This window comes from Carassius auratus, unplaced genomic scaffold (genome assembly GCF_003368295.1).
Source record: "Carassius auratus strain Wakin unplaced genomic scaffold, ASM336829v1 scaf_tig00000254, whole genome shotgun sequence".
Lineage (NCBI taxonomy): Eukaryota > Metazoa > Chordata > Actinopteri > Cypriniformes > Cyprinidae > Carassius > Carassius auratus.
The window spans coordinates 941648-954041 of record NW_020523286.1 but is presented as its reverse complement, the minus strand read 5'-3'; positions in this window follow the sequence as shown (position 1 = coordinate 954041).

The following is a 12394-nucleotide window of genomic DNA, read 5'->3' as shown; positions in this document are numbered from 1 at the left end:
AGTTGTTTTAGGTTAGCAATCTTCAGCTAGCGTCAAGCCCAAGGTAAATGAGTTGCTGTCTAATGGGGTGGATTTTGATAGCAATGTTCCCACTGTCATCCTGACTTGGCGGTTGCCATGGCAATGTGTTTGCATACACACAGCACTTGAGCTTCAGCGTGAGGTCACTCATCTCAAGTATGCAGCTTGGCTGGAACAGTCTGCTGTTTGGGTGTCTGGAACAGCACATTCCTCCCTCTAATATTTTCAAAATGAAGGCTGGGAGTTTCTGTGTATACTTTTTATGAGAGAAATGAGTCCAAGTTGGCTTACAACTGAAGAAATGTGTTATCGGTTGAGGAACTGTTGCGGGTTCAGGAGGTTCAATGGACTTTAGTGTGATGTACTGAAGTCATGTTTCAAGGAACTTGCCTTTCTGTGTTTGTTTCTACACTATGTGCTAGTTTAGTGCATGATGCGTATTCGCTTTTTGTCTTTTGTCAACATGTGACTCTCTGAACCAGCTATTACAAACAGGCCAGACAGAGTCTGTGGACTTTTTTACATCTATTTTTGTGAAATTTCCTATGCTACATTTAATGAGAAAATCTGTGAAATGGACAGTGTTGGGCAAGTTACTTTGAAAATATAATTAATGACCGATTAGACCCATTTTTATACAGTCTATGATTAGGGCTAGTCTCTTTAAAAGTAATCATGTTACTGTTCTGATTACTTTATTTCAAAGATAATTAGTTACATTACTAGTTATGTAACAATTTTCTGTGACTGCATGCATGAAATTTACATGGAATCCAAGCATAAACGCTCCCAATAAATATATTACTATTAAAACATCAACATTCACAAAACACTGTTATTTTTAACCAAAGCAAGCATAGCTGGCTGTCTAGGTGGCATAATGCCAGCAAATATTGCTGCATTTATAATCTCTAAAAAGATGACATCAGTTCATCGCAATCTCACAATGCTGTTATAACACACTGAATATATGCATAATAAATCTTTCATAATGTCGTTACTATAAAAGTAATCAAATGAACCAACTAATACTAGCAATACCTTTTCTTTTCTTGTCTATCATATTCTTGAAAACAACAACCTGGCTACGTGTTCTGTGCTAGACTAACAAAGAGTTGTCATGGCACTGTATACTGTGTTGTTCTCTTGTTGGTCTGATTGCTTCTATTGTTCTCATTTGTTAGTCGGTTTGGATAAAAAGCATCTGCCAAATGATTAGATGTAAATGTAAATTACAATAACACGTTACTAAGTAATGCTTTACTGCCCAATACTGAAAATGGAATTATCACTGGTAAAAAAGTGTTACTGTTGGTGGTAATATTTATTATTTAATAATAATAATAATAATAATAGTGCTAGTTTATTATTATTAATAATATTTTATTTATTTTTAATTTTTTATATATTTTACTTTTAATAATTTTTTTTTAAAATAAACTACTGTTTATTTCATTCTATTTTATTTTCAAGATAGTAATTAATTGTTAAATAATTAAAGGAGTGTCTCAGTTTCTTTTGTGATATTGGCTGTTGCCAGCAAAACAAATTTTCAATATGTTAGTTGTAAACTTAAACTAATCTTGCAAACTTATTGCCTCAGAAAAATCCAGTTGGTTGCTCAATATAAATATAGTCAATCAAAGTTTACTCAGAATCCAATTTATGGAAACTTGAATATACAAAGTAACCTTAATTGGATTTCTTTTTTTTTTTTTTTGAGACAATAGGTTTGCAGCCAGGTGAAGTAAACAAATTGAAATTTACAGTGATTTACCAGTGGGACACTAAAGGGACAGAATGGTCCATTCCAGATAGATGATCTGTCCTAAGTGGGATGCTTTCACTGTAGACTGCAACAACAAAGTCTCACAATGACAAAATACAACCATTTTTTTGTAAAAGTTCCCTGGGTTGGTGTGAAACTGTAATTGTGACAAGGCAAGGCAGAATGCAGTCAAATGCATAGCTCTTAACCACTAAAAAGTACTTTTGTTGCGAATTTATATTTAAGCATTTGGGAGTCACTTTAACTCAAAGCAACTGTTTGCATTGAAGGCATATTTCATGTTTCAGTTCATGCATTCCCATGGAATCGAATTCATAACCTTGGCATTAGTGCTTTGCTTTTTGTTTGAGATACAGGAAACTATGCAAATGATGTATTTAACACATCTCAGAAGCATTTTCACTTTTTGCTTGGGCTTCATTGGCCTCGGGTGCAGATCACAGGAAGCATAGTTTAAGGTGTAAAGAGTTTTTCCTGTTACAATTCTCTGAATACAGGATCTACTGTTAGGTAACCACCAAATCAGAGGATGCGAGAGATGGCAAAGCTGCAGCTACAGCTACAGAATAAAAATACGCCAGTCTGTTTTAAGGAGTAGAGACTCCTACTCATACAAAGTAACTGGCATATAACAGTGCCATTACTCCTCTGAGAAGCATCATTGTTTGCATATTTGACATGGACTGTTCTTTGTTAGTTTAGTCTAGGAAGACAAAACACAAACTCTCCAAGGCCCGTTGGCTTAAATAGCCATTAAACTAACTGTTAGCCATTTGTACTGTATAACAAGAGCATATTAAACATGTAAATGTTTGCACAAAGAGAGCGTTAAGCCTCCCGGTATGCACTATATGCCAACTTTATCTGTTTGCTTTTAAAGATATGGAAGGGAACATGGTTATTCTCATGAGATCACGAAAACCATCTTAGAAAATGAGTTATTGTAGACTGGACCAATTTTAGATCTTCTTGCACTGACAGGAAAGTGCTAGTGGAGGAATATGATGCCCTGCTTGAACACACTCATGAGGTGTTACTTCAGACACTAATCTGATATGTCCTTGTCATATGTGTAAATATTTTAGGTCCTCCGAGTGAAATGACGTCAAACTCTTTCTTCGTTGTTGGATTCACATGCTACAGTTTGTGCTATTCTGTAAGGTGGGTTCCTGCCCTGTAGTTTCAAATAAAACAATGTAGACATATAAATGAGCAACACTCATGCATGGCTCTCTGAGGATTGAATCAAAGGAAAAACTCAGTTCCAGATGGGCCGGAGAGGTACCAGATCAAACCAGACACCGAAAATCATTACCATGTGAAGGTTTTAAGAGGTAAAGTGAGAGACGGTGAAAAAGAAAACAGCCATTTACTACTTGCAGTGCTGAGAATGAGCCATATCAGGCAGAGAGACTTCATCATGGGGGCTGGCAGTAGATCTTTTCAGGTTGTTTCCAAACCATGATATATGCTGATGAAATTTTAAAAGAAAGACGGAGGGGGGAAAAAATGGCAGAGATTGAAAGAATACATGTGGAAAGGCTCTTGTGTGTCTCAAAGTCTGTGTGAACAAGCTGCCCCAGCTGCAGAAACAATGCCTAGCTGACCTGTAACAATCGGCGGGGAATTTAGCTCATGGAAGAATGGTAATATGTTACCCGAGAATCAGCTCTCTCTGGTCTTCTTGATGGAGAACGTTGACAGGCATCATCTTCCAGAGTTTTAGGGGTCAAGCCATACCACACTTAGTCCAACTTATTGGGGAGTATATGAAATAACTTTTACTAAATCAATTAAATCACAATTTGTTAAAGTACAGTATTCATATAAAGAGGCAAAAGAAAAGTTACATATTCAGAAATAAATGTATAATTATTCTATACATTTTATATTTTTACACTTTGGGATCTATTTGATCTATTTCTTCAAAGTCAGTTTGTTTTAAAACAACATTCTGCTTTTCTGACCATTCAGACGTTTGGGGTTGGTACAATTTAAATGTCTTTGAAATTCTTTTATGCTCACCAAGGCCATATTTATTTGATCAAAATGCAATACAAACCATAACAGTTTAAAATATATATATTTAATTTTTAATACGTATTATGTAATTGATTCCTGTGATGGCAAAGCTGAATTTTCAGCATAATGTAATCCTTCACAAATATGCTGATTTGCTTTTTGATTTTTGTGAAAACCGTGGTGCATTTTATTTCAGGATCTGTTGAAGTTTAAAAGAACAGCATTTATTTCAAATATATTTTTTGTAACAATGTAAAAGTTTTAACCGACACTTTTGATTAATTTAAAGTGCCCTTGCTGAATTAAAATTATAGGCCCAAACTTTAGGGGCTTTTTCAGAATGTTTTCATGTTACAAAGAGTCTGAATATTGCAATGAGATGGGGTCTTCTATAAATGTATACGAAATGTGTATGATTTGTATAGCTCTGCTCACTGATAACCGATGAGTTAACTGATAATCGAGATTCCACACCCAGTCAAAACATATTTTTGGCTTTTTGCCATTTGCTATTGGCTCTTTTCAAGCTGCTGACCCTAAAATATCCTGAAAATATGATGGCAAGTCTACAGTAAGAATCGCCTTGTGTCTCTGATACGCAGTATGGACAGTACAGATTTGGATTGTCTATGCCAAAGAATGTCTCTTTTCTCTCTTTTTCCTCTCTTGTCTTTCAGGCACGCCATCCATGTCCCCAACACCTGCCAAGTCCGTCATGGCTGCTGCCAGTGCCTGATGCTTCATAGTGGAGTGAGTAGTCATGGAGGCTGGGAAGGGTTTTAGATTCAAGCTGCACTCTTGGCACACTTGAATTGAGCTCCATGCCAATGGATCTCACAGGGCCTTTGCCTACTAAACATGGACACCCCTCTAAGAGCCTGGGCCCCCAAAACAACTCCATCTACTCTCCCTGTGCCAGGCAAAGGATTTACCCAACGTCTTTATATGTTGCTCATATAAATGCAGCTCTACCAGACCATTCCCCAGAGTTGAATTGGGTGAAGCAAATAAATCGATAATAGTTCGATAATTCTTACAGCAGCCAATGCTAGTGATGTGAAATTTAGATTTAATTAGATTACTTTATATTTAGATAGATTTATGTATCCTAAGGAATATTATTGAGGATGAAAATATAGATTTACACCGTAAGGATTTATGATCAGCAGTGTCAAGTTGGAAGAGACACACTACCAAAATGACTAATTCCCACAGTATTTTCTAGTGTGAATATAGGGTGTGATGCATTGTTTCTATTTGTCATGTTTTCATGAGTTTTTTACAGATTTTTTTTGGACTGTCAAAGTTAAAATGTTAAGTCATGATAATAATATTTTATATGAATCATTATCATAAATATTATTAATATTAACACACACACACACACACACACACACACACATATATATATATATATATACACACACAAATACATTTAATTTAGCTTTCTAATGACTAGTTTTAAATTTTGTTAAAATTATTTTGTGTGTTTTTGTTCACTTTAAAAAGGGAAGAAAATGTTTAAACTTTTAATTTGTTTAAATATTTTTTATTAAATGTTAACAATACTTTTTTTTACATTTTTAATATAAATCATACATATTTCTAATTGTTAGTTTAAGATGCATTATTAGCTTAATAAAAAACAATTTAAAAAGCTAAATAGTTTTCAGACAATCTAAGTAACATTTATATTTATTAATTTATGCAAAGCAGCTTACAAATGAGGAATACAAGAAGCTATTTTTACTAAAGAGACAGTAACACAAGAAGTTATACAGTACAATATAATTACTGTATACTTACAATATACATTACAGTATAATTTTCTGAATAGTACAGAGTACAAGTACAAGTACTAGTTTGAAATAGTTTAAGCATAGTAGAATAGAAGTCAAAATACTGAATACCCCTCATATAATGCAAATAAATTGTGCAGCAGATTCATTGGTTATGAAAGTGTGAAAATAAACAATATTTTAGAACTAAGTCAGTTCTTTTTCTTCCTGCTTGCTTATAGGGGCTAAAAGATAAGCAATATTTTTGGCTACCCATTTAATACCACAGTGATTTCTCACGAAACAGCTAAAAGCTTCAGCACTCCCTGTGACTCCTCTCAAACTTGCATCTGATTCCTATCAGCAGGAGGAAACAAGACAGGGCATGTCCAATCTCAAGACTGTGAAATCTTTCAAATGATGAAACATCCTACACTATGCTCTCACCTGTGCACACACTGAGCCCATTAAGAGAAGTTTACAAGCTTTAAAAGGTAAAAGTTGAATTAAAATTAGGACAGAAGGACTGTTACAGTTCCACTGTTAAAATAGTGGAACATCAATAACCTGCGTTTTCATTTCATCAAGGTCTATGTAGGTTAACTGTGGGAGTGACGTGTATGGGAATAAAATGCTGTGACTTCAGATACGGGCCAAACTGTGTCCTGGTGGTTGGAATGGTGTCTGCATTCCGTGTTTGGAGCCAAACAGGAAGTGTGATAGAGCGTCTGTGGCACTGTGGCCTCGGTACCATCTGCTGCTCCAACTCGCCCTCCCTTCCCTGGGAGAAACACTGGGGCATCGCTGCTGCCAGGTATTAATGAACCTGGGATAAGTACAGTCTGACCCTTTTTAGTCTGGGTTGATTTGATGAGAAAAATGGGTCAGAAGCATAATTATAGGACAATGCCTGTCCTATAATACATGTTTTACTGCTACTGCAAGATCCATACTGGGTTTATCACTGTGGTCCTTAGTAAACTTGCAGCAATGGTTAAAATTTCCATTTCATCGACACCAAACCAAAAGAATGCTCCTTTTATTTCATATTACAGTAGATTATTTATCATGATCATGAATGTTATTAAACTAGTGGTGTTGTACCTGATGGCCTTGTGTACAGTGGCCGAGAGAGCTCAATGCACTGCAAATAGAAAAAAACCTGCAAATTAAGAAAACAACTTCATCAATTTGACAACATGTGCTGCAAATACTCGCGACACACAAAGAAACGCGCTACAAATAAACTTATTTGGTTGTGTTGTGAGCATTTGCAGCACCTGCTGTCAAACTGATGAAGATGTTTTCTTGATTTGCTGGTGCTTTTTCTATTTGCATATGTTTTCTGAAGTTTTCTGTGAGCTCTCTCGGCCACCATACTTGTGAGGAGCATGCTGACATATAGTGCCATGGTGCTACAGGTGAGTTTGAATCCCAACTGTAGGACCTTTCCTGATCCTGACCCTATCTCTCCCCCACTTCGCTTTCTGTCAGCTTTGATCTGTCCTATTAAATAAATGCAAAAATGCAAAAAACAATCCTATATATATATATATATATATATATATATATATATATATATATATATATATATATATATTATCCAGTGGAACAGTAGCTATTTAAATCATTGTATTTCTTATATTTCTTGTATTTCTTGTATTTATTATAGAAATGGCAACTAGCTAAAAGAAACAATATATTTTATTTTATTATTTTATTATATATAATTTTTTTTTATTATTTTATTGTTTTAGTATTAGTCATTGATAATAACCCTGGATGTTGACATTAGTAATGTAATTTATGTAAATAAGTAACAAATTTGCTTCACTATCCCGGGTTATGTGCAAATGACATAATAAAAAACGAATAATAAATAAAATCGTCACTTCACAGTTTATTTAAAAGTTTAGTTTGTGCCTGTCAATTTTACATTTGGTGTCAAAGTCTATACAATATTGTTAAAGAGTCAGTTTTTTATCTACAGGTAAAAAAAAAAATACTATATTGATAATCATATTATAATGGGGATTAATTGGTTTGGGAATCGCTGACCCTTAAAGCATTATTAATTTGATGTTTAGTAAATATATTTACTATTAAAATTCTCTCAATACTGTTTTATGTACTGCTTTTTCTGCAAACAAACTCTTCTCTCAGTCAGACATTAAAGGATATTTACAGTATTGTGATGTTTGAAAAACAGCTCGTTTTTTATATGCGTATCAAACATTGCAGTGACTTATGACACAGTCATCAACTTCCTTCTGAATGTAATTACTCTTTAAAATGCAAACAATTTATTTCTTAATTTTAAATGCGCTCTTTGCACAATTGAGCTCCTTAACGCCATGCTAAAATAGGAGGGATAATGTAGGCCATATGTTCCAGCCAGCTCAAGGGCACAGCTAGAGCACTACCACCCAGAAGAGGGGCAGGCCGGGTGAACTCACGCCTGGTGCACCCCTGAGCGTTAAGTGGCAAATCCCAGTCATGGAAAAGAGTGTAATTACCACAAATGGCTGCCAGAGCCCACTTGAAAGTGGAAAACAGTGAACAAGACTGATTAATGAAGAGGCTGTTTGTTCAAGTGTCCCGTTTAATTAGGCAGTCAATTTATCATTTTTAGCAGCAGTAATTACTCTGCTTTTTCAATATGTGTGAGGTGTGTATGGGTGATGCTGTGATGGTCAGGCCGTTGAATGATAGCTGAAGCGTGTAGGGAGGTTGTGGTTAAAACAGCTGCAGCTTGTCCGGTATATTCCTCTGATTCATCAAAACTAGCTGACTCACTACAGTAATGTCTGACTCGGTCGAAACTAACTGTAAGTCTTGCAACAATTTTTTTGTGTTAATCATTCGGCATGAGCTAAGTGTTGTAAGAGGGAAGATGATACAGCATTTTTGATGACATGCTTTTGACTATAAGGTTTTTTTGAGGACATTTATGAAGTCGTTGGCTCTGTATAAGCCCTGAGGCCGTTGTGTCGAGGATAACAAAGAGTGGAAATTCATTTTAATACACCAGCAGAAAGCTTTGTATTTGGGAAAAAAAGAGTTCAATTCCATTGCAAAATAATGAGATAATCAGAGTGATTTTCACACTCTACTAAAGACATTTTTAAGATCACTATCAACAATCAAACCATGAAAGTCATTATTATGGGAGTTGGACTACAAGAAAAAGAACTGTATCATAAGAGTCATTCTTGTGGGAGTTGGGCTGGTTGTGCTGTATGTGTTTCATTCCCTAAAAAGAACCAAATCATAAAAGTCATTATTTTCGGAGTTGGACTACCTTGGCTGTGTGCTGTATGTGTTTGATTCACTAAGAATAAGCTGAGTCATAAGAGTCATTTGTTCAGAAGTGGTTGTGGTTTATGTGTTTGATTCACTAAAATCTACCAAATCATAAGAGTCATTCATGTGGGAGCTTGACTACATTGGTTGTGCTTTATGTGTTGGATGCACTTAAAAAAAATGTATTTTAAAGAGTCATTTGTTTGGAAGTTGGAATGCACTGGTTAAACTTTATGTGTTAGATTCACTAGAAAGAACCAGATCATGAGAGTCATTCTTGTAGGAGTTGGATTACATTAGTTGCACTTTGTGTTTAATTCACTAAAAAAAAACCTTTATATTTGTTTGGGAGTTAGACTATATTGTTGCACTGTAAATTCAGAGTTTTTGTGCAAGAAACTCTGCAAGAGTATTTAACTAAGATTAGGGACATTGTTTTCATCTGCAATATGTCTCTAAAATGTTTCCTGTCAGAAGACAAATAGACGATTAGAAAATGTATTTAAGATGTTTGATCTGGAATCTATGTAAACCAATCTTTTAAAGATGTTTATCAGCTTGTACAAAACAGATGTTGTGCTGTTTTTTAGTCCTTGACAGGCGTGTGTGAAAAAAATGTATGGAAAATACCAGTGTTATCTACAAAAATATATGTTCCATGGAAAAAAGCACATGCTGTAGGTTAAGTGTTTAATTAATAAATAATGATAGATCTTTTTTTTTTTTTTTTTTTTTTTTAAGTGGACCATCCCTTTATGAGCATAAAGTAGCAATGCTACTTTGAAAAGTCCCTTTTCTGAATCATGCCACTATAAAGCATTTAAGCATTTACAGCATGAAGGAGTGTGGTCTGATGACTGTGCTACTGTGCAAAGTTCCACTTCTGAATCATATCGGAAAAAGTAAATATATGTATCACAGTACATGGCCATAAAAGCATAAAACCAAATTCTGACTTTGTTATAAACAAATATTAACAACCATGGTGGAGCTGATATCAGCCGACCTTATCAAATTACACTGTTAGACTAAGGCAAAGCTTTATAAATGCAGCTTCAATAGACAGACATAAGTAACGTCCTCAAATGCACCCCGCAGCTGCAGTGGTCAAACATTTGTTTCAATTCTCTGACATGGCTAGAAATACCACATTAGATGTTCATCCCAGGCAGACCTTAATTCTTTCTCTTGTCTTTGTTATACGAGTGCTGATGGAGAACATGTGCTCAAGGGCAGGAGGCAGAGGAAAGAGTTGGTAGCTGATGTGAACGGGCCTGCTTCCTGTGGCAGAATTATTCACAGCCCTTTGCGGTTCACGGCTTTTCCCATCGGCTAGACATCACAGAGCCTAGCCAGACACCACAACATGCTGTTTTTCTGCTATTTTCACTGCATTGACCGCAAACTGTAATTTAGCTGCATTAATCCATGCGAAAGAGTGTGGCGGAAGGGATTGCGTGGGCAGGACCTGCTGCACGTCTCTCACCCTGGATCGGCGGGAAGATGTCTGGTCTCCCCTGCTTTGGGTTTGGAGCTGCTGAATATGACCAGGCCCTAGTGAAACGGGCGACTGCATGCTGAGCCACTTAGCTCTCTCAGTGTGCTACAATTGCCTTGGTCTGGAAAATCATTACAGATTGTGTTTTGGCATTCTAAAAAATATTTGTGCTCTTAAAATGTGATGTATCAGATTAGGCCCAAATTGAGGGGTTATGGTTGTGCTGGTTAGCATAGTCCAGGGATAGGCAACATCAGTCCTGGATTGCCGCTGTCCTGCAGAGTTTAGCTCTAACCCTGATCAAACACACCTGAACAAGCTAATGTCTTCAGCATTACTAAGGCTACAGACAAGTGAGGTTTTTTTCAGGGTTGTAGCTAAACTCTGCAGGACATTGGTACTCCAGGACCGACGTTGCCTATCCATGGCATAGTCCCATTAGCTGCTGAAAGATGCTGTAACTGCACTATATAGCTAGGAAAAGATGTGCGTGAAAGGTTTTCTACGTTGATAAGCCACGTATGCGGTATTGTCAATGGCAATAAATTAAAATTTTCTTTTAAAGGGAAAGTTCACCCAGAAATAAAAAAATCTGTTATTTATTTACCATGAAATTGTTCCAAACCTGTATGTTTTGACAGTAGCCACTGACTTCTATAGGATGTAAAAAATAAAAATTAAAAAAAAAACTATAAATGTCAATGGCTTCTGTTAACAAGTTTTGTTAAAAATATAAAGGTTTGGAACTATGTAAGGGTGAGTAAATGATGACAGAAATGCATTTATTTATTTATTTGGTTAAATTAAATTTTAAATATGATATATGAATAATCACCTCAATGTATTATAGATAATTATATAAATTATATTGTAAACAAAAATAGTAAATTCAAGGCATGCATTGTTATGTCATGAACTGGTTTTATGCTTTTTTGTCTTATGTCTTATTTCAAACTAGTTTGAAGAAAACCTCCAAAATACAAATTAAAGTGTTTATTTTATAACACTTATTTCTATTTGCATCTGAAGATTTCAATTTACAATACATATTTTTAAAGGCCTGTTTGTATATAGGGTTACTTTTCAACTAAGTGTAATGGTGCAATGCTTCATATTTAGCAGTTTGCAAATTAGGGCTAATTTTGGTTATAACTAGTCTTCGCTGTAAAGCACTGATGGTGCATAAATGCTAACAGTTATTTTTCTCCAGGTATTATTTCCCTCTTTTGCCCAAACACCAGATCGGAAGCCGAGATTGTTAGACCTTGGGATTGTTCGGTTTAATCTTCTGTAATATAGACCTTCCTATTTGATGTAATCCGAGCATGGTTCTGCCTCAGTCTCTGCTCACGAGCATTTGATTTTGAGAATCATGCTCTGGAGTATCTCAAGTTTTACAGAGGGGCATTGAAAGTAACTCTAGACAGAAAGACTAGTGTGTTTGCAGTCAGAGGTGTGGACAGATATGGGTGTAACATGATATGCATGCAGGTGGGTGCCTGTAAGGCCTTTTAATGGGCTTGGCAGCAATAGTTATAGCTTGGTTATATGTGAGATGGTTAAGATTAGCTATCATGAACTGTCCTTTTAAGGTTCACTTGAACTAGTCACTGCTAACTACTAACTGCTGTCATCCTGAGGGCTTGTTTTGCAATTATATTATAAAACTAGGAGGAATGACCTGTATACTGTTATATACTGTGTATAGCAAAAAGTAGAGCACAGATATAGAGTCACACTAAGATTTTCGGCCTTTGAATCTTGGCATTAATTGCATCAGTTAAAATGTAAGATCTGAAGCTGAAGTGTGATGGCAAACACATTCATAGCAGACACTATTTTTTACATATGGGGTAAAGGTCAGTTTTCGCATAACTGGGACAGATTGTGTCATTATGAGATGTCAAGGTTTATTTATTATTTCCTCTGATTAATGGAAAGAAGTACGTGGTTTTATTGACACTGGGGTGGGCTGGAGTGTAA